We start from the raw sequence: 21,083 nt of genomic DNA on the forward strand, positions 1-21,083 counted from the left end.
TGTGAGCCTTAGACTTTTCATGTGTGGACTGTTTTGTGAACAAGAAATAAATTGATCTATTTATGGCATTATATTTTCGGATTTCTTTGTTGCAGCAGCTTAGCCTGTAACGAACTACTATGCGTATCTATTAGCTTCTAATTAATTTCCTTTGTCTTTTTCCGTTGCGTTTGCTGTGCTTACAGTCTTTTCTCCGTGCCCATATTTCAGTGTTCAGCAGTGTGTGTTCTGTTCTTCCTATTTATAGTTTATTTATTAGTTCCATAAAGTATTTTGGTATTCAATTTGTTTCCTTATGTCTGCAACCTCCCTTTTTATCTCATTCTGCTGTTTTATCATCTCATGGTTGAGTTCTAGTTTTACTTAATTTATGTTCCTAGCAAGCTGTGCTATCATATGAAGAAAATGTGAGAAAATTCCTTCTGTTCCTTGAGTTATATTTTTTTCTAGGTTAGGCTTTGTCTTTTGCAGCCCATAGTTCTCCCTCCCCCCTTCCTCTTCCTCTCTTTTTGTTAGCTGTGGGTGAAATACTGGCATTTATGTAATAAATCAGCATAGTGGCTGTATCGTTTCTTTCCCCCTTGTATATTCTTGGGCAGCTCTGCCCAGACAATCTGCTTGCTCTGATGTAGCATCTCCTCCCCCGTAGTCTGCTACCAGTGTGTTTTCTTTCCCATGTGAGAAGCAGGTACTCTGGGTCTCCTGTACCTTTCTGTTAGCTGAGGGCCTGGGTCAGGGAAGCCTCCATTTTAGGATATATATAGTCTCTGTTAAAATATGTAGGCTCTCTCCCCTCTCCTGAGGTTTTGATGAACATCCTATATCAGGGTTTGCTCTACTTAGTTGAGGATGAATCCCTCCCTCCCTCCCTCTAGCCCCAGGGGTTTTGGATCATTTCAGTAGAAGCCTGAAGACTTCACTTCTCTCTGGAAGAATCAGACATAGTTTGCTCTCCAATTTCACCTCTTTCTTCCACGTCCCCTTGTCAAAAGAGAAAAAAAGGTAAGGATGCTTGCTTGCTTGTCTTCTCTCCAGATTTTGTACTGTTTCTGAGAATCTCAATATTTTGATAATTTACCAGTGGTATTTCGTTTCTGAGGGGCAGGAAGGGGGTAGAATTGGAGCTGTGTTGTACCTCTCTACTCTGCTCCAGAATCTTCTGCTGGGTGAATTTAAACCTACACAGCCACATTATACAACCCTGCATGACCATATTCTGCAGTCCTGCCTCAGCCCTCCTCCCCATATTATGGACGGCACACTAAAGATCAGGAAGGGAAAGTGGCTAGGACACACATCTCATCTGCCCAATAGAGGCAGAGCGAAAAGGGCACATCACTGCTTCATGGCCCAGGGCTTTTTTACTCTCTTTTCTTGCTTTCTGAGTTCTCGAACCTGTCAAGCCAAACACAGCTCAGGTCAGTAGCTCTACTCCTGTCCTCATGGTAAAGCCCTATCACTCTGTTTTTCATTCCTTTCTCAGCATCATTTAACATAGGGACAGTCCGGGCCTCACTTTCTGTCAGAAAAAACTCTCCAGCATTCTTGGAGCTAGAAGAACTCCCTGGAAAGGTATCTATAGCAGAAAAGCAAAAACCATGGGCTTGGAGCACTGGATTTCAGTCCTACCTCTGTCATTTAATCAGCAGTGTGCTGGGGTAAGTCATTTAACTTCTTTGAGTCTCCTTTTTATTTTCTGGAAAAGAGGGATATTATTAGCTACAGGGCAGCTGAATTTTATGTAAGGGAATTTTTCCTGAAAGCATGTCAAATCTCAACTCACGTAATTTGAGACAGCCAGACAGCGAATGGCCGGAATGGCAAAGACTGTTGCTTGGCCTTCAACGTGTGACACAGGCAGAAATTACATTTCTCAGCCTCCCTTGCAGCTTGATTTGTCTTTGGGACAAGATTCTGGCCAGTGCTACAGGAATTGCATTGATTCTTCTGGTTGGGATAGAGACATGATAGCAGGAGCCCAGCAGCCACCTTAGCCATCTTAGATCACAAGAAAGTGCAGAGCTGCCATATAGCCATTAATTGTGTGCGGTGAGAAAAAATTATTGCTGTGTTTAATCACTGTTATTTGTTACATTTGCTGAGTTTACATCGTATGGTACAGGGTGTTTTTTATTTATTCAGATGGTGTCTCTCTGTGGAGACTTCAGCATAAATATATCTCAAATTCAATCAGCCTGCACCAGCTTTGGAAAAAATGAAAGTTTGTTTCTTTTTTTTTTTTTTTTTTTTACATTTGGGGGGATTGAAATCATCTCAAACTTTGTGTATAAAGCAATAATGCAATATTATCATTTTGTATCATGGAATTGCAAATTTATATAATCCAATTTTGCATAAAATTCAGCATCACTGATCTTCCATTAGGCCACTTTGAGGACTTATTATGTAGAGATGCACACCATAACTTTTTCTCATCTCAGGAATTGTTGAACATTCTATTGGAATGTAACATTCATTTTTTTTTTTTCAACGTTTATTTATTTTTGGGACAGAAAGAGGCAGAGCATGAACGGGGGAGGGGCAGAGAGAGAGGGAGACACAGAATCGGAAGCAGGCTCCAGGCTCTGAGCCATCAGCCCAGAGCCCGACGCGGGGCTCGAACTCACGGACCGCGAGATCGCGACCTGGCTGAAGTCCGACGCTTAACCGACTGCGCCACCCAGGCGCCCCTAACATTCATTTTTTTAGAGAGAGTGTGTGCACATGTATAAGCATGTGTGGCACACAAAGTGGGAAGGGGCAGAGAGAATCTTAAGCAGGCTGTATGCCCAGCGTGGAGGCCATGGAACCAGATGAGGGGCTTGATCTCACGACCATGAGAACATAACCTGAGCCGAAATCGAGAGTGGGATGCTGAACTGACTAAGCCACACAGGCACCCCCTAACATTCATTTTTAAAAAGGCACAAATCATAAGGTCATCAGTTGATACATTTTAACAAAGCAGACACTGTGGGAAACCAGCATCCAGAATAAGAAGTAGAGCATTGCAAGCACCCCAAGACCTCTCTCATGCTCCTTGTCAGTCACTACCACAACCCGAAGGTAACCACTATTCTGAATTCCACTCCCAGCTATTCTTATTCTGTTTTTGAATTTACATAAATGGATTATTACAGTATTAAATAAGCATCAACACATCAGAGAGCAAGGTACCAGAATTCAGAGTCTCCATAACACATCATTTATAATGTTCACAATAATGAAAAGTTACTATGCTTACAAAGAAATGGGAAAATGCTCATATAGGAGAAACAGTTGTCAATACAAACAGATCTTGGAGGTGATGCTTTATGATATAGATTGTGGTGATGGTTTCACAGGTGTATGTGTAATCTCCAAACTCATCAAGTTGCATACATTAAATATGTACAGCTTTTGTATATTGGTCATACTTTAATAGTTCTAAAAAAAGAAACAGCTGTCAAGATAATTCAGAGGGTAGAATTAGTAAATAAAAACATTAAAGCTATTATTGTACATACTTTAAGGACCTTCAGGGAAATATGATCATAATTAATTAACAGATGGAAAATCTTGGTAGAGAAATGAAAACTATAGAAAAAGAAACAAATGGAAATTCTAGGACTAAAGAGTGTAATACCTGAAATGAAAAGTTTATTGGATATGGTAGTCAACTTGAAAAAAAATCAATAGATACTATCTAACCTGAAGAACAGAAAGAAAAAATTATTTTAAAAAGAACAGATCTTCAGAAACCTATGGGCAATATCATGTTGTAAAATTTGTATTCGATCGAAGTCCTAGAAAGAGAGGAGAGAGGGGCGCCTGGGTGGCGCAGTCGGTTAAGCGTCCGACTTCAGCCAGGTCATGATCTCGCGGTCCGTGGGTTCGAGCCCCGCATCGGGCTCTGGGCTGATGGCCCAGAGCCTGGAGCCTGTTTCCGATTCTGTGTCTCCCTCTCTCTGTGCCCCTCCCCCGTTCATGCTCTGTCTCGCTCTGTCCCAAAAATAAATAAAAAACGTTGAAAAAAAAATTTAAAAAAAAAAAAGAAAGAGAGGAGAGAGAGAAATGTAGAGGAAAATACTTAAAGAAATAGTGGCCAAAATGTCTCCCAGTTTTCTGGACAACTTAAACTTACAGATCCTAGGAGCTCAAGCAGGATAAACACAATCAACCCCCCTGGAAGCTAAAGACAAAGAGAAAAACTTGAAAGCATCCAGGAAAAAAAAAAGACCATTATATAGAGGGAATCAACGATCCAAATGATGGCTGACTTATTAGAAACGATGAAACTTTAAAGCATTGAAAAAAAAAAAACCACAGAAAAACTCTGGCAACCCAAAATTTGACATAAAGGCAATATAAATACTTTTTTTGGCAAAAGAAAACAATGCGTCACCAGCAGGCATGTGTTACATTGCCTTCAGCAGGCAAGAAATGCTTACGGGAAGATTTTTTAGGCTGACAGAAAATGACACAAGATGGAAAGTTAGATGTCTATGGTAAATATAAAACACTATGTGTTTTTCTTCTCTTAGTTTCTCTGAAAGGCAATTGGCTATTTAAGGCAAAAAATTATAACATTCTGTGCAGTTTACAATATATGTAAATCACATGACAACAATAACACAAGGAGGTGGGTAAATGAAATTCTATGGTTGTAAGTTCCTTACATTGTATGTGAACTGGTGCAATATTAACTCTGAGGAAACTATAATAAGTTAAGGATGCATATTGTAATTCCTAGAGCAACCACTAAAAATAACACAAAGAGGTATGGTTCAAAAGTCAATAAAACAGAATATTAAAAAAATTTAAATTATATAATCCTAAGTCAGGCAGACAACAAAGGAACAAAAAAGAGATGGTAAAAATAAAAAAACAAGTAGAAAAATAGTTTTCCTACATCAAACCATGTCAATAATTGCATTAAATGAAAATGGACTAAACACTCTAATTAAAAAGCAGAGATTATCAGACTGAATTTTAACCCAAGATAAAACGATATGCTATCAATAAGAAGTGAATTTTAAAGACACAGGTTGAAGTGACAACATCAACAAAAGGTTGAAATGCCATATAAACAGTAAGCTAAAGAAAGAGGGAGTGGCTATATTAATATCAGATAAAGTAGACTTTTGAAAAAAAAATGTTTATTTTTGAGAAGGGGGGCCAGGGGCAGAGAGAGGGAGACACAGAATCCGAAGCAGGCTCCAAGCTCTGAGCTGTCAGCACAGTGCCTGATGTGGGGCTCAGACCCACGAACCATGAGATCATGACCTGAGCTGGTCAGACACTTAACTGATTGAGCCACCCAGGTGCCCCAGACAAAGTAGACTTTAAGACAAGGACTATTATCCAAGAGGAAGAGAAATAGGGTCAATTAGCCAAGAAAACATAAAACTCATAAACATGTATGTCTCTAATAACATTAGCACAAAATAATAAAACAAAAATCATCAGAACTAAAGGAAGTAGTAGATAAACCTTCAATCAGAGTTGAAGATTTAAAAATTCCCCCTCAGTAACTTGTAGAACAAAGAGATTTTTAAAAATCAGTAAGGATATAGAAGATCTGAGTATTAGATCAAGATCAGCCCCCTTGAACTAATCGATATTTATAGAGCACTACAACCAACCACTGTAGGATACACATTCTTTTCAAATGTACATGGAACACTCACCAAAATGAATTATATCCTGGACCATAAAATAAGTCTCAAACAACTTCAAAAGATTTAAATCTTACAGAGTATGTTCTCTGACCCTGATGGAATTAAATCAGAATTCAATAAGAATGAGAGAACTAAGTCAACACCCTTCTACATAAGGGTGGCTCTACATGAGCCAAAGAAATAATCACTCGGGGAATTTTGAACTGAATGGTAATAAAAATGCAACATATTAAAAGTTGTGGGATGCAGCTAGAACACTGTTGAGAGGAAAATTTATCATCCTAAATGCTTACATTAGAAAAGAAGAAAGGCCAAAAATCAATCATCTAAGATTCTACCTTAAAGAGTCTTAATATAAAAAAAAAAGAGTAAAATACACTCAATATAAGTCAGAGTAAGAGAATAAAAAAGATAAGAGGAGAAATCAATGAAATAGAAAACAAATAATAGAGAAAAATAGAGAAAGTGATTCTTAGAAAAGATTAATAAAATTGGAAAATCCCAGCAAGAGTGATAGAGAAAAAGAGAAAGCAGACATTGCCAATATTGAAGGTAAAAGAGAAAGGGAAGGAGGTAGATAAAGGGAGGGAAGAAATGAAGGAGGGAAGGGAGAAAGGGAGGAAAGAAGAGAGGAAGGAAGGGAGGAAGGAAGAAAAGAAGGAAGGGAAGGAGGAAGGAAAAGGCATATGGAGGGTTGCAGTTCTCAGAACTGGAAGGGGTCTTAGGACGAGGCAAGGGTAGTTAGTAGCAGCAGTGACCATGGGGTTGGGAACAGACTTGAAGGGTGAGGTGAGCAGAGAGGACCATGGAGGAGACTCCAGAGGAAATATCACGTTGAACACACTGAAGTCTGAGATGTGAGCATCTGTACATCTCACAGGCCCCATATAGCACATCGCATAAAAAAAACAAAAACGAGTGGAGTTTGTTATGATGTCCCAAAGCCTCCAAGAAAATACTAGATTCCAATAAAATAAGACTAAGAAAGGAAAATATGTAGTATCGTCTAAAATGTTTTCCATCGAAAATACTTAAAATCCAGCACTTAAGCAAAACTTCCCGAGGTGCATTCCTCTGAATATAGTTCTAGGAGCTGTTCTGCCGAGAAGGGTCTGAGGAAGTTTGGGCAACACTAACTGCACCAGCTACCCTCCTCCTAGAGATTCATGATGGGCACCAGTGAGTCAGTGACTCCAGGTGGCCTAAGTGTGTGAAGGTCAGTCTGACTCTCTTCAACCTCACATTTGTCATCTTTATGGGACCACGAAACTCTTTCTTTCATGGAACACCTATTGTCATTCCAAGGAACCAGCATTCTGGGCAAGGAATTAACGCATAGCTAACAACGGTCATTGCTGTGATTTGTTAGTATCAGACCATACCTCAAAATTTAAAGATAAGGGAGAGCTTGGTTTTTTGTAAAACGTTTCTTCAAAGGAGCCTGAAACACACTGGGCTCAGGGATTTTCTGGCGGATTCAGACTAACAAATAGAAGTCTAATTACTTCCTGTGGTTCTTTTTTCTCTATAAATTTAACAGCATTTCTTTGTAGCATTCTGGTAGAAATTTAAAAATTCTGGAAAAGCAGGGCGCATAGGTGGCTCAGTCAGTTGAGCCTCTGACTCTTGATTTCAGCTCAGGTCATGATCCCAGGGTCGTGGGCTCAAGCCCCATGTCGGGCTCTGTGCTGAGCAAGGAGCCTGCATGAGATTCTCTCTCTCCCTCTCTCAAAAAAAAATAATATTCTGGAAAATGATTACAAGAGAACAATAAAGTACTGGGATTTCATCTACATGTCTGTTGCATCTCATACAAGAAGAAAGAATGGCTTGAGTTGCTTACCTTTGTGATTTTGGCATATTGGTGAATACTATACCACACTACCGCTCCAACATTGTGAGTAGATATGAAAAGAAAGCAGCTGGAGGACCTCTGTGTTCTATGCAATCTTTCTGTAACCTAGGGCTGCAGATCACAAATTGATACTTAGATAGAATAGATCGCCTCAACCTTTACTTGGGGCCCTTGAGAGGAAGCGAGTTTAAATGGCGGTCCTTTGAGTTAAGACTTAAGAAAGACTTTGTGAATGGGTTTATTATTTATTATAATGATGTTTGCTATTGCGATGTATTCCCTTATTATAGAACAGTGTGCTGGTCTCTGGGCATTGGTGTTTAAATACCGGCAAGGGTCACAAGTGAGAGGAAGTTTGGTCCTCATTTACCTCATACCAGCAGTTGGTTTGGCACACAGCTGCAGAACTGCTGGGGCTCTTTTTATTTAATTTGGCATCCCTTCCTGAGCAGTATTGAGACTTTCAGTTCAATGACTCCACTGGGCTTTGCCATAATTTCTATGCTGTATCAGTAAACTCTGCGGAAGAGATGCCTAAGCAAACCTGAAAGCAGGCTAGGAACGCTTCCAGTTCAGATATTTTTGCTTAAGTCAGTGACAGAATTAACCCTAGATATAAATTAAGCTTGTTTAAAAAATACAACTTTATTCATTAATTAGTAGAGAAACTGATTTGTAAGGAATATTATTAGTAATGTGTGTGTGTGTGTGTGTGTGTGTGTGTGTGTGTAAGACTTTGTCCTTTGCCTGCAATTTCTCTTGGGACAATTTTCCTAGACTCTGAATCACAATGTCAGAAGAAAATACAAGCCCAAATTCTGAGTGAGCCACATATTAATTACATGGCTTGGTCATATACCTTAACCTCTATGCCCTGAAGTTCTTATCTGTGAAATGGGAATAGTGATCTCTCCAACATGCCCTGAGTATTATAGGTGGTGACACATAAAAGTCAGGTGGTGACAGCATCAGGCACATAACAGGTACTCCACAGATGCTTGGTGAAATGCATAATTGCAAAAAGAAAAACATCAACACCTCCTGTGAACTTTGTTTCCACGGTCAGAAGAGAAACCAGTTTCACCTGGTCTGCTTTTCTGTTTCATAGGTCATGTTGATCAGAAAAGGGAAAGGAAGGGAACCAAAGGGAATCGATTTTGCTCAGAATCAGAATCCTGGGCTGTCGGAACTAGAAGAAATCTTAGGGATGGTGTGATCAACGCCCTAAATTTACAACTGAACAAACTAAGGCCCAAGGAATGTAAGTCATTTGCCCCCAAATCACATAGAAGTTAGTGACTGATTCAGGATTGGGGTCCAATATGAATGTGGACTTTTCGTATAAAGGGGATTGTTAATATTATGTGACGTTATGGTGTTTTAAAAAATCTTCCTTTGGCTAACCTGAAAAATAGTTCTCTTTTCATAGTTTTCTTATTATTTTTTTTAAACATTTTACTTTAACCCATCAGGAGTTTTCTTTGGCTTAGGATGTAAAGTTAGGAGTCAACTGAATGCTCTCTTTCCAACACATTAGTCCAGTGACTTGGCCCCACACATCTAACTGTCCCTCCCTTCCCCACCAACTTACACCTTTCCTACATTCAAACTTATTTTTTTACAGTAAGGTCAATATCCGTGCTCATTTTTTTATTCCAATTGATCTGTTAATTTTTCTATCCGTAGGATGCTATTATAATTATGTTAATGTTATCATATGTTTTAACAAGTTATATGAAAAATTTACCTTCATTAATCTTCTTTAGGAGAAAAAAAGTCCTGAAGCTTTTGCCCATTTATTTTTCAAGATGATGAACACTGGCAAGTTGAAAAGAATTAATATTCCACACAAACCAAATAAAACCCATAAGTTTTTGGATTGAAATTACATTAGATATAAATATTAATTTGGAAACAACTGGAAGTTTTTATTGTAATCATTTTTCCTTTTCAGGAATATGATATATTTTTATTTATTCAGTTGCTCTTTGATGTGGCTCAGTAAATTCGAGACGTAATGTGTAAAGCTTTAAAAGCACTCTATGATGATCTAGGGAAGGGAAAATAAAATTCTACCTGAAGAGATCTGGGGAGATATTTTTATGGCGGAAAAGAGGAGAGCGTTACAAATGTAGCCAAATGAGGTATGTGGTATTTCATTCTTTACGTTAACTTGACACAGCCTAACTCAATTACAGAGGTCCTTACCAAGTTGTTATTCAAAGTCATTGACCACATACACACCAACCAACAGCAAATTCATACTGGATTCTTACCAGATCTGCCACCATGTTTGATGTTGGAGATAGGTTCCCTGTTCTCAAAGGAGTTTACAGTCTAACTGAAGTAAGTGTCCATCTTTAAAAGCATCAGCTCTAGAGGGCAGACCTTAACTGTTCTCACAACACATACACTCACACGAAAGGTAATTATGTGAGGTGATAGAGGTGGTAATCGTTTCACAGTATAGTATATACGTGTACAAAATCATGACATTGGACACCCTAGACTTACACAATATTATTCTCAATTATATCTCAATAAACCTGGCGGGAGTGGGGGTAGGAAAGAACCAGCTCCCCTTTTCTGATCCTTGGGTTAATATAGCCTCTTAACTGAGTAATGTGATCTTTTACTTCTTCTATTCCCAGACCAAGGTGGAGAAATTTCTCCGGCAAATTCCTTGGTCATCAAGGGAGCCATTTTTGGCTCGGTGCAGGTCAAAGTCATCATCTTCAAAGCCACCTGCAGGGAGCATAGAATAAGAATTAAGAATGCCAACCTGGAAATCAGGCTGGCAAGTTCGAATTATGGCCCTTTGACTTGTAGCTGTGTGACTTTGGGCAAGTTATTTAGCCACTTTTGCCTCAGTTTCCCCAAATATAAAATGCAAGTGGTAAAATAGTACTCAACTTGCAGGGTGACTGTGAAGATTACACGAGACAACTTGTGTCTGTTGTACTTACCACCATGCCCAGCATGGAGAAGCACTCAGAAATGCTGGCTCTTACTTAAAATGTAGTGTCCTGGGCAGGTAATACATTTCAGCTTCACATGCAGCCTATAGCAAAAGCACAGCTAGGTGTCCTGCGAGTGTTCGAGATTAGAAAATGGAGTTGGTGGGAGAATTATCTTTCCTTCTATGGAAGTTTACGTTCCACACTTGAAACTATGGGCAAATGGAATGATAAACACGAGTGTGTGGGGAAATGGTGATATCTTCCCCTGGGATTTCAATGTTTTAGATTAAATGATAACTCCATAACTAAGAGGGTTACAGTTTTGAAAATTCTTGGCTGAAAGAGTCAATCCTCTTTCCCCCTAAATTATGGTTATATTAAATGAATCCAGTATTGGGTATCCAGTACATCTTTAAATGGGTTGAGAGGAAGATGTTGGGATGGTATTTTCTCTGTGGTCAGCTCCCTCTCTTGGGTCCCTGCCTGTTTTCACTTTACAACGCTTCCTGGTAACTTCCTACGAGGATCAACCCCTTTGCAGTTAGAAATGGAAAACGGCATTCTGAGACTCAGAAGAGAATTTTCTTAGGAACATATTAAACAAAGTGGGGTGAGGTCCCCAGGCAAGCTCATGGGAGATATTAGTGCAAATGAACCTAACCACCAGCTATATCTGGGCCCCTCACCAGCCAGGCACGGGGAAAGGGGAATTCCCTTGCTCCAAGTGGCCCCAGTGGCTTGAGAACCATGGGGAGATAGGGAAGCAGGGTATCCCCACGGGGAAATCCCTGAGGATACTTTGTATTACAGACCGGTTCCTTCCCACCTCTCTTCTCGGCTTTCTCTTTCTCCTCTTGATGCATACTGTTTCTTCCAGCCAGGGTTTCTCTCCTGCTGTGGGTACTACAGTTACTTACATAGAAAGAAAGAGCAGTGACAGGGAGATGTGTTCCCCCCACTTCTCTCCCCAGCTCTGAGTGTTAAGCTAAAAAATATGAGTACGTGATCAATGCGGTCAGCTCCAGGCATAAACTGCTTTGAAAGACCCAAGCCCCCGACAGGAATGTAGCGTTACTAGTGTTACCAGAGAAGCGAGATATCGCCTGAAGGCGAGTGGCCTGTTACGGTAGGAAATTAGTAAAAAGGAAGGCAGTGGTTAAGAACAGAGGCTCTAATATCAGATAGGCCTGGGTTTGAATCCCGGCCGTACCACTTACTAATTGCATGACTGGAGCAAGTAACTTAATTTCTCTAAGCCTCAGCTTCTTTATCAGTAAGATGGGAGAAATAGCACTGCCTCCACTGGGATCCATGTGGGCATGGATATCAGAAGCTGAGCACAATGCAGTGTAATTCGTCCAGTCCAAGCAGAGAGTAGCTATTTATTATAAAAAGTTGAATCAGAGAGTCAGAATTTCTTAGCGTCCATAAAGCACTCTCCACAGGGATTGATTCATATTCCTTTGGCAGGAGCAGCTTCACAGATGGATGCATCAGACTATAAATGTGTGATGCTGCTCACCAGGAAGATCGTCCAACTAATTACCCTCAGTCAGTCCCCCCGTCCGCTAAGCAGCCTTCTCACTGCGCCTTCCGTATAGCTTTCTAAGAAGGATACAATGTGCTCACCAGATCGGGTTGACCTGAACATCCAGGCTCGTCCAACCATTATAGCTCTCCTTAGAATAAATCAGGGGGCACTCCAGTTTATACGTCGATCTCTGATGAGTTCAGCTGTACTCAAGAGACTGGTCCAACTCTGACCAAATGGAATCTCTAATCCTGTCAAGCTGAGGGTCGGGTCACACCCTGGGTTGCCCCGAATTAATAGTCTTCCAGGGCTCTTGAAGCTGCGAATTGCTGACCTGCCATACAGGTATAGGCAGCCTCGAGACTAGTTTCTTTGAACTACACAGGATTTTTTAAGTCATCTGGGCAAGAATTTACAAATCCAGAGATTTCGCCGAAAACGCAAACACGCGTTTCCAGCTTCTCTCGAAGACCCAGCCACAGGGCTAGGGCTGAGGTGGCTGCCTCCTCCAGGGAGGGCCGGTCTCTGCAGCTCAGCACTCCAGTAATGAAGACAGCTCTACACCCAGTCTGTTTTCACCAGCCCCGTCCCAGCAGACTTACTTTTGTGACTCCTGTTGTAAGTAAGAACACTTTAGACATTTTCTTAAGGTTTTTACTTCTTGGAAAAGAGAGAAAAAGGAAGAAGAAAGCCTACCCCATGAACACTCCTTTTGATAAGTTTGGAAACACACCTGTATTTTAGAAAACACTCAGATGAAGATAGTCCCCTGGGACATTTCGTTGCACGAGCAGCTGGGACCACAGAGAGTTGGTAAGTGGGCGAGATTGGGGAGGCCTCACACTGTCCTGTGCTGAGGCTGGTAATTGGCAATGAGGAAGGGAGGGGGTGCAGCCAAAGGGGTACAGGGTGGAGTGGAGGGGCGGGCAGACAGGGTATATGAGAAGTCAGTGACCCCCTGTGCTCCAACTGACTCTCTTGCCTCCAGAAATCTGGCCCCAGATCCTGCTTTGGACTAACACTGGGGAGGAAGATGTGAGACGTGGGAATTAGGGATGGGTTTCCAATAGAGTCCTAGGAAGTAGTGGGGAAGTACTCAGCATCTGGACAGAAAGCCCAGCCATCCGGCTAGATTGGCAGCTCTGAGTGGCCACTCGTATGACAGGGATAGAGTTGTATGTAAATGGTCAGGGGGAAGGCTGTCTGTGGAAATCTAAATAGGCCATTTCATGAACACTGAACAAGTTCAAGAGACAATGCTAGATAATGCTATTCAAGAAATCTTTATAGCCAAAAGGAGAGGAAATAAAGTTTAATAACCAATGAGGACATCAAGGGAGAGAGATTGTTCAGGAGAATTCTAAAGCTGCCATTCAGTTAGAGAATCTGGAGAAGTGATCTAATTTCAGAAACTGCCTTCAGCCCTTCTTTTTATGATCGAGGCTAGATCACACCATTAGATTTCAGTAGCCCTTTCAAGGCCAACCATCAATTGGCCGTACCTGTCCAACCACATCTTTTGGTTTTCCCTTTATAAAAATTCGAGATGGTTAGGCGAAGCTCCAGGCTACCCTCTGTTACTCATTCTTCTCCACCTCTGCCTTTACTTGTGTGGCTTCCAGCACTGCAAATGCATGGCCCTCTTCTCTCAGCCATGCCCACCAGCTCCTCCAAGGCGTGTTTTGACGCAGGCCTCCCCCCAGCCGTTACACCCATCACTACGTTGTCTCCCCTGAGAGACTGGCAGTTCTCCAAGGCACCCGTGTAGCATTCATTGATCTGGGAGACACAGAATCAGCACCGTGGTCCCAGCGACGACTCAGAACAGCCAATTTGTCTTCTCAGGATACAGATGGGGAATCTCAGTCCTTAGAGACTAAGTGTTGTTCCCTTGATAGCATGGAGCTTATAGCAGCGGCATGGGACCAGTTAGCACCCATGTCTTCTGAGTCTCCTCTTGGTCTCTGGTTCTTTCCACTGAAGAGCTCATGGCTGCTTCCAGACCTCACAGTTGCCAACCATAAACAGATTTATTCAGGCTTCATTGCAAATAGAGATGGAAATCAAAAGACTATACAAATTGGGTATTTTGGTGGCATATTGTCCCACCTTTACAGGCTAATGAGAAGGATTTCCTCCAAATAAATATCTTCTGGGCTTCCATTACACATTCTGCTTCAGAGGTGATGCTTCTAAAGAAAGTATAGGGTGAGTTACTCTCGTCTATGGGTACTTACTTCTGTTCTACCAATGAGGTTTTAAAAGGCTAAGAATGTATACTTGAATTCAAGTACAGTTTAAGGTACAATGGGTTAGAATATTGGAGAACACAGCAATTGTATTTATTCATTCCAAGTATCTCTCAGTGGATAATTAACCTGGGCCATGATAAAAACAATTCTATTAGACCCATTTCTCTTGTGGCTAATGCTACTGTGCTACTTGCTATAGTATTTTTCTTCTGCTTCATCCTAAGCAGAATGCTCACTATAATAATGCAAGTATTACCTCTTGTGTAGCGGTTCCATTTTCCTGCTTGCAATGGAAAAGCCACAGTAGTTGGATGAGAGAAGGAAGTTTTAGATTTTCACTCATGAAGATGCACTTCTTTTTTTTTTTTTTTTAATTTTTTTTTTAACGTTTATTTATTTTTGAGACAGAGAGAGACAGAGCATGAACGGGGGGAGGGGCAGAGAGAGAGGGAGACACAGAATCAGAAACAGGCTCCAGGCTCTGAGCCATCAGCCCAGAGCCTGACGCGGGGCTCGAACCCACGGACCGCGAGATCGTGACCTGGCTGAAGTCGGACGCTTAACCAACTGCGCCACCCAGGCGCCCCCATGAAGATGCAATTCTTATGAAAATCTGCAGATCTATCCACTTTCTGGTAGGTTTCCTATACCATTAACTAAAGAAGTAGGTCTTTTATCCATAAAGAACACAGAGTTTTTAGGATACTTCTTTGTTCTGATACATAATTTGCCCCATACTGGATGTTTGTATAAAAGAAAAGGAAATCTATCATAGGGAGTTCTAATTTGGGGGGATCATGGACCCCTTTGGTCCTATAGACCCCTATGCAGAATAATGTTTAAAAAAATTTTTAATATTTATTTTTGAGATACAGATAGAAAGAGCACAAGCAGGGGAGGGGCAGAGAGAGAGGGAGACACAGAACTCAAGGCAGTCTCCAGGCTCTGAGCTTTCAGCACAGAGCGTGATATGGGACCCAAACCCACAAACCGCAAGATCATGACCTGAGCCGAAGTCAGACACTTAACCGACTGAGCCACCCAGGTACAGAATAATGTTTTTCAAATGCATAAAATAATATACACTGGAAACCAAATGTACTGAACTACAGTTCTATCCATGGACCCCTGGTACCTTAAACCTATCCTAGAGCTGACTCAGGGTCTACCATCTACGTAATGTTTGGCTCTTCAAAGTGGAATTATGAGGTTAGAAACACAGCCTCCTAGTTACCAAAACTCAAGTCCAAAGCCCAAGTCACAAAGTGCAAAGGCAGTGGGTCATGTCAGGGAGCAAGGCTAGCTGGTTAGCAGGTGGCTGCTGACCTGGGATGATTCCAGGACAGTGAGAAGCTCTCTTCCTGCATCCCCAAATCCCCCTTCTCCCTGTCCACTCATGCTTGAAATCCCTTAATAGAGTCTCACTCCTTTGGTTCAATTAAATAGAGGATTTACTCTTGTTAAAAAACAAAAACCCATGGGAGAGGTAATAGTCCATGCCAAAGATTTTCAAATTTATTTTCAGGAGTAGAACCTATTTTTCAAATGCAACTTTAAATAGAATTCTGATAGGTAAGTAAACGCAAGTTTTATAAGAGTTTAGTATAATTCTATATGTTGAATTATATATAAACATGTATATGTATATATCTATTTATATGTAAATCAACACTGGAAACAATGAGGTTGTCTCGATGAAGGCAAATTATGAAATCAAGAGTTACAGATAATAACTACCATCTTACATCCATCTCAGCATACAATTTATTTCTGTATTTTTTTCTTGCATGGACAAGACAGAGAAAATTCTGATGCAAATAGATAAGGAATTTCAAATAGCTAACAATTTGTTATGGTATTTATAACCTCAGGATCTCCCTCAACTAAAATGGTCCAGAAGCTTTAAAGAACAGTAGGAATTTTTGGTTTCAAAACAGAATCTCAACAGTATCTAACACATGTTCAAATTCCTTGGTAATTAAGGATCAGTTGGTGAGTACTTAATTTAGGGAGTATGTCCAGTAGATTTCATCAGTAAGTTGAATCCTAACTCCCCTACTGATTTCATAACCTTAGGTGAGTAGCTTAATCTTAGTCTCCATCTCATGTGTAAAAAGGTTATAAAAATGGCATCTATTTTATAGGTATAAGGGTTAAATATGATAGTGTTCATAAAACACTTAGCATAGTGTCTGGCACAGTTCATAAGTGCTTTTATTATTGAATAATAATAATAATAATGGAAGTACTTTTCAAACATGTCATGTAACATTTTAAGATGCTCCATCACATCCATTTAAATTTCTTTTTAGGGGTGCCTGGGTGGCTCAGTCAGTTAAGCCTCTATCTCTTGGTTTCAGTGCAGGTCAAGATCCTCACAGTTTTGTGAGTTTGAGCCCTGAATTGGGTTCTGTGCTGATAGTGTGGAGCCTGTTTGGGATTCTGTCTCTCCCTCTATCTCTACCCCTACTCCTATCTCTCTCTCTCTCTCTCTCTCTCTCTCTCCCTCTCTCTGTCTCTCAAAATAAATAAATAAGCTTAAAAAAATTTTTTTTAATTTCTTTTCGGATATCTCTGCACCCTCTTATTTTGGATATTCACTCAGTTTCAAAACAATCTACTTTTGTTTGGGGGTTGAGGCAAATTTTAAGATGATGCTTTACTGCTGACCTTTTATCTACAGCTGTAAGTGAAGCAACAGGCCGACCCTGCACTGCCAGATGGAACGTGTGCAGCACATTTCCAACCAGGTGAGAACCAACCCAAACTTAAAATGAGCAATGAGATGATCTATAATGCTATATAATCACATTGCAATGTGTATTATTGTAATTTTACCATGTACCATTGGCTCTTGTGCTGCCAAATGTGAGCTCCAGAGAACTTGCCTGGCTTTTAAGGCGTGATAGCTCGCGTGTGTCGTGATACCAATACCAGTCGAATGCTAGTAGGGGCTAGGCACCGCTTTAAGACCTTGACCTGTATTTGGCCTTCACTTATTTATCTGTATGATTATTATAGGAGTGGATATGAGCAGACATAAATTTCAAAACGTGACCAGTACAAAGATTCGCCCTAGCTAGGGCACATTCAAATGTTCATGTGCGTGCACGCGCGTGCGCTCAGAGTTAACCCGCCAGTGCAAACTAACCCATTGCTGGTATCTTAGTATGTGCTAAAATTTGGTACCTAACTTAAGTATGTCTGTGTTGTTCTTTACTGCACTTTAAAATCGTTCAAATATTTATCAAAAAAATTAAGTGTGAATTGAATGCTTGCAGCTTCCCCGAAACTCACTGGGGTTCTCTGTAACAGTTTGAAAATGAGAGCATTAAACCTTTTTACTCATTTATACTGAAGTGTGAGAGGAGCCAAATCAGATCCTTTTGTGGAAGCATAGGTATGAAGAAGGGGAAGAAAGTATGAGATTTCTAAGGTTAGTTCATTTTCTACATAGGCAGGACCCTTATTAGGCACCTCTTATGTGCCAGCAATGTTATATTATCTATAATTCCCAGAACACCCTTGCCTAATGGGCACCATTATCCTGACTCTGCGGAAGAAACTGACAACCCGAGATGTGCATTTGCTCACTGGGTTGCATAACTAGAAAATGGCAGATAGGACCCAAACCGATCCACTGGATTCCAAACCTTCCCACCACACCAGACGGCCTCCAACCCAAGCTCCCCATTTTATAACCCAGGAAAATGAGAATGAGCAAGGTAGAGTAACTTGCTCCTGGAAACAGCTAGTTGGTGGCGAGGCTGTTGCAGGAATCCAGGAGCAAGGGTATTTCACTAGGAAAACTCTATCGGACAGCCCAGTGGGAAGATGCCCCGTGCAACCAGGGTAACCAGGGCCAGCAAAATCACTTCTTCACTTCTAGACTTGGCATCAGTCACTCAGTTTCAAGCAGAGACTAGATGAAGGAGGAGACAGACCAGTTCTCTCCTGAGCACCTAATACGAGCAAAGCACGGGTCGGGGCAGTGGAAGATCTGAAAAACAGGCAAATGGATCAGACCACAAGGTCCCTGCCCTGGTATCAGTGTGGGGGAAAAGGCATCATCCTAGGAAATATTAAATAGAATCTTTGGAAGCTATCTCAGTAATATTTTGTTTCTCTCCCTCAACCCCTACGTGAATGTAAGTTTTAAATGTCAGTATCAAACATGGCATAATACAATATCACAATTGTCTCTAGTCCTAACGTTTTCAGAGCACTTATTTGTACCAGGACCTTTGCTAAGTGCTAAATCTCCATGCAATCCTATGGGATACTCTTATTATGGACATTTTACTTATGAAACAACGCAGGCTGTTTCCGAGAGATTCCCCATCTAGCAAGATTCACACCAGGCAGTCGGACCCAGACTCACTACGCTCAGAGCTAGCAGGTGCTTGGAGTTCAGCGTAGGGTTGGTCTGGAAATGCATGCAGGATCTCAGCACAGAAACTCAGGAAACACGCAAGAAACCCTCAAGAAGTTGGAGAACTCACTACCGCTGGATTTTTGATGAATGATATCCGATGCAAGCATAGCCTCTGATGGCTTCTTCCCACCCCAGAGCCGTCGTGGGCTTTTGTGAGAGCCAAAAAGCAGCCGATGATAACTCTGTCATCACTTCCTTCAGCTTTTCCAGTACTCCAAACCCAGGCAGAACTAAAATTCTAGACGGCAGCCACATACGAAGGCGATGCACCACCCTTCCACCCACCACCGCCACTGCCATATTGGTGGTATATATTTTAGGAAATCAGGAGGAAGGAACATGAGAAATCATTGTTTTCTTGAGAACTGTAAGCAACCTGATGAGAAAGCTCTCTAACGACAGAGGTGGGGATGCTGTGCATGCCATCACAGTCCTTGGGTAATGACTGTGTGTCATAAATGGGATATGGCATTTCTGAATGTCTTTAAAGCTATTTCCTTTTGTTCCACTAATTTAATTTACCAAATGCTCCTGGGAAAAGGGAGGGGGACCAAGATGCTGACTCCACATTTCCTGAAAATCAACATTTTCATTTTAAGCCGCTCTCAAGGAAATTACGTCTGATTGTTGTCGGCTGGCTCCCTCAAACTCTACCTCTGTCAGAATTCTGACCCGGCAGGTGTGAGGAAGAAATAGATGCAGAACTTGAGTGAATACCCACATCTGTTTTTGGAAAAAAGGAACAGAAGCAGCACAGAAGGAAGTAAAAGAGATAATTGCTGGCTTGAACTACAATACATTTTACTTGTGGGCAGAGGGCCAGCTTACAGCAGGCTGAATATGCAGGCCCATCTTATTGGAATTCAGCAGTGGGCCTCCATTCTTGTCCGGAGACAGCTGTAAACCAGCAGCCCATAGCATCACAATCAGGCACCGATTTTTGTCAAGGAATGCTGATATGTACGGAAGCAGCTTTGTCTGCTTCAACTGCACCCCTGCCTAGTGAAATGACAGTCAATCTCTGATTCCAGATGACAAGAACTGGATAAAAACTTAAAACAAATGGCGACCTTTCAAAAGATTAATTTGTTTACCAACAAAATGTCCCCTCTTTGTCATCTGAGATGGGGGTGACCTTCACTTTCCCGTATCTAGGCTGAAAGGATGCTGACTATAGTCATCTGTTAACTCCATCTCAGCAATTATTCCCTTTTTTATTTTTAGTGACAAGAAGGGTTTATTAATTCACTCTGCTTCTTGTTATGGTTTATAAATGCAACAAGCTCATTCTGAATTACTGCAGTGTAACATCAATTTGTTTAAATCTAATTCTGCTACCATTGCCAAATTACGTTGTGACTGTAATTGTGGCCATATGCATGGGCTTAAAACACAATCATGTTTTGAAATCGGCCTTCTTCCCCCCACCTCCCCGAGCACCCCTCCCCCCTACTTCTGGTGCTTCTAATCATTTGACATTAACACAATTGCCTCGCTTTCCATTACTTTATCATTTCCGAAATGAATGTACTTTCACGAGAGAGATTACTATGTACACCCCAAGTAAAACAGTAAAGAATGAAACTATGATTTGTGAAGTGTGGTTGCTACCCAACTAAGTTAGTGAACAGCACTGCATAACGGATGACTCATAAAATCGGGAAATCATAATAGTATTAAATTCAACCTCATGAATAAATAAAAGATTCTAAGTTTACATTGCATTATATATTTATTTATTTGGAAAGTGGGACCAGAACTGGTATAATTCTACAGCAACTTATATGTTGCCACCAAGAAAAATGTTTTTATGCTTCTTTTCTAGGTCATAACAGTTATCATCAGAGTTATTTGTGCAGCAGTACAAAGCAATGTTTTGTTTGGCTATTTTGTTATGCATTCATAATCGTTCTTTTAAAATTCATGCTAACAGAGACATGTTTCAAGCCTTGTAAGAAACCCCTTTTATTTAAAACAAATAAATCAAAGTCAAATTTTCTGTAGGCCTTTGAATGTGTTGCCTTAGAAAGTCTAAGTGGGACTAGATGTCAGTGAGGAATTATGAAGATCAGAGATTTCTTCTTGTCTCCCCATACCTGTGAGGCTTCACTCTAAAACGTGTTAGAGGGTTGTTGTTGTTGCTTAATTTGGCAGATTTAAGATATGGAAAAAATCATTAGTGAGTTTCACTTTCAGTACTTTTTTGTAAATTGATTTTACATAGAGTTACAGGATATAAAAATCTGAAGGAAATGTGTGTGTGTGTGTGTGCGCGCGCGTGTGCCTGTCTGTCTGTCTGTCTGGGGTATATGTGTTTTCAATGCACTAAAATCTTTGCATCAGCTCCTTATGATCAGGAAGGATATATCTCTTCATAAAATGGAGAAAAT

The 21,083-nt window shown here is 40.9% G+C and overlaps 1 long non-coding RNA gene across 2 annotated transcripts; it reads left to right on the forward strand.

The window, feature by feature from the left end:
- Positions 1–375: 375 nt before the first annotated feature.
- LOC115515764 lies at positions 376–20,662 on the forward strand. Of its 2 annotated transcripts, XR_004343775.1 has the most exons (4): positions 376–1,002; positions 1,484–1,658; positions 16,942–17,008; positions 18,578–20,662. It is a non-coding gene; the product is annotated as an uncharacterized LOC115515764 (long non-coding RNA). The 2 variants fall into 2 exon arrangements; XR_004343776.1 differs by lacking the exons at positions 376–1,002; positions 1,484–1,658 and adding an exon at positions 14,806–14,893.
- Positions 20,663–21,083: the final 421 nt, after the last annotated feature.

The sequence above is a fragment of the Lynx canadensis genome, chromosome B3 (genome assembly GCF_007474595.2).
Source record: "Lynx canadensis isolate LIC74 chromosome B3, mLynCan4.pri.v2, whole genome shotgun sequence".
Classification (NCBI taxonomy): domain Eukaryota; kingdom Metazoa; phylum Chordata; class Mammalia; order Carnivora; family Felidae; genus Lynx; species Lynx canadensis.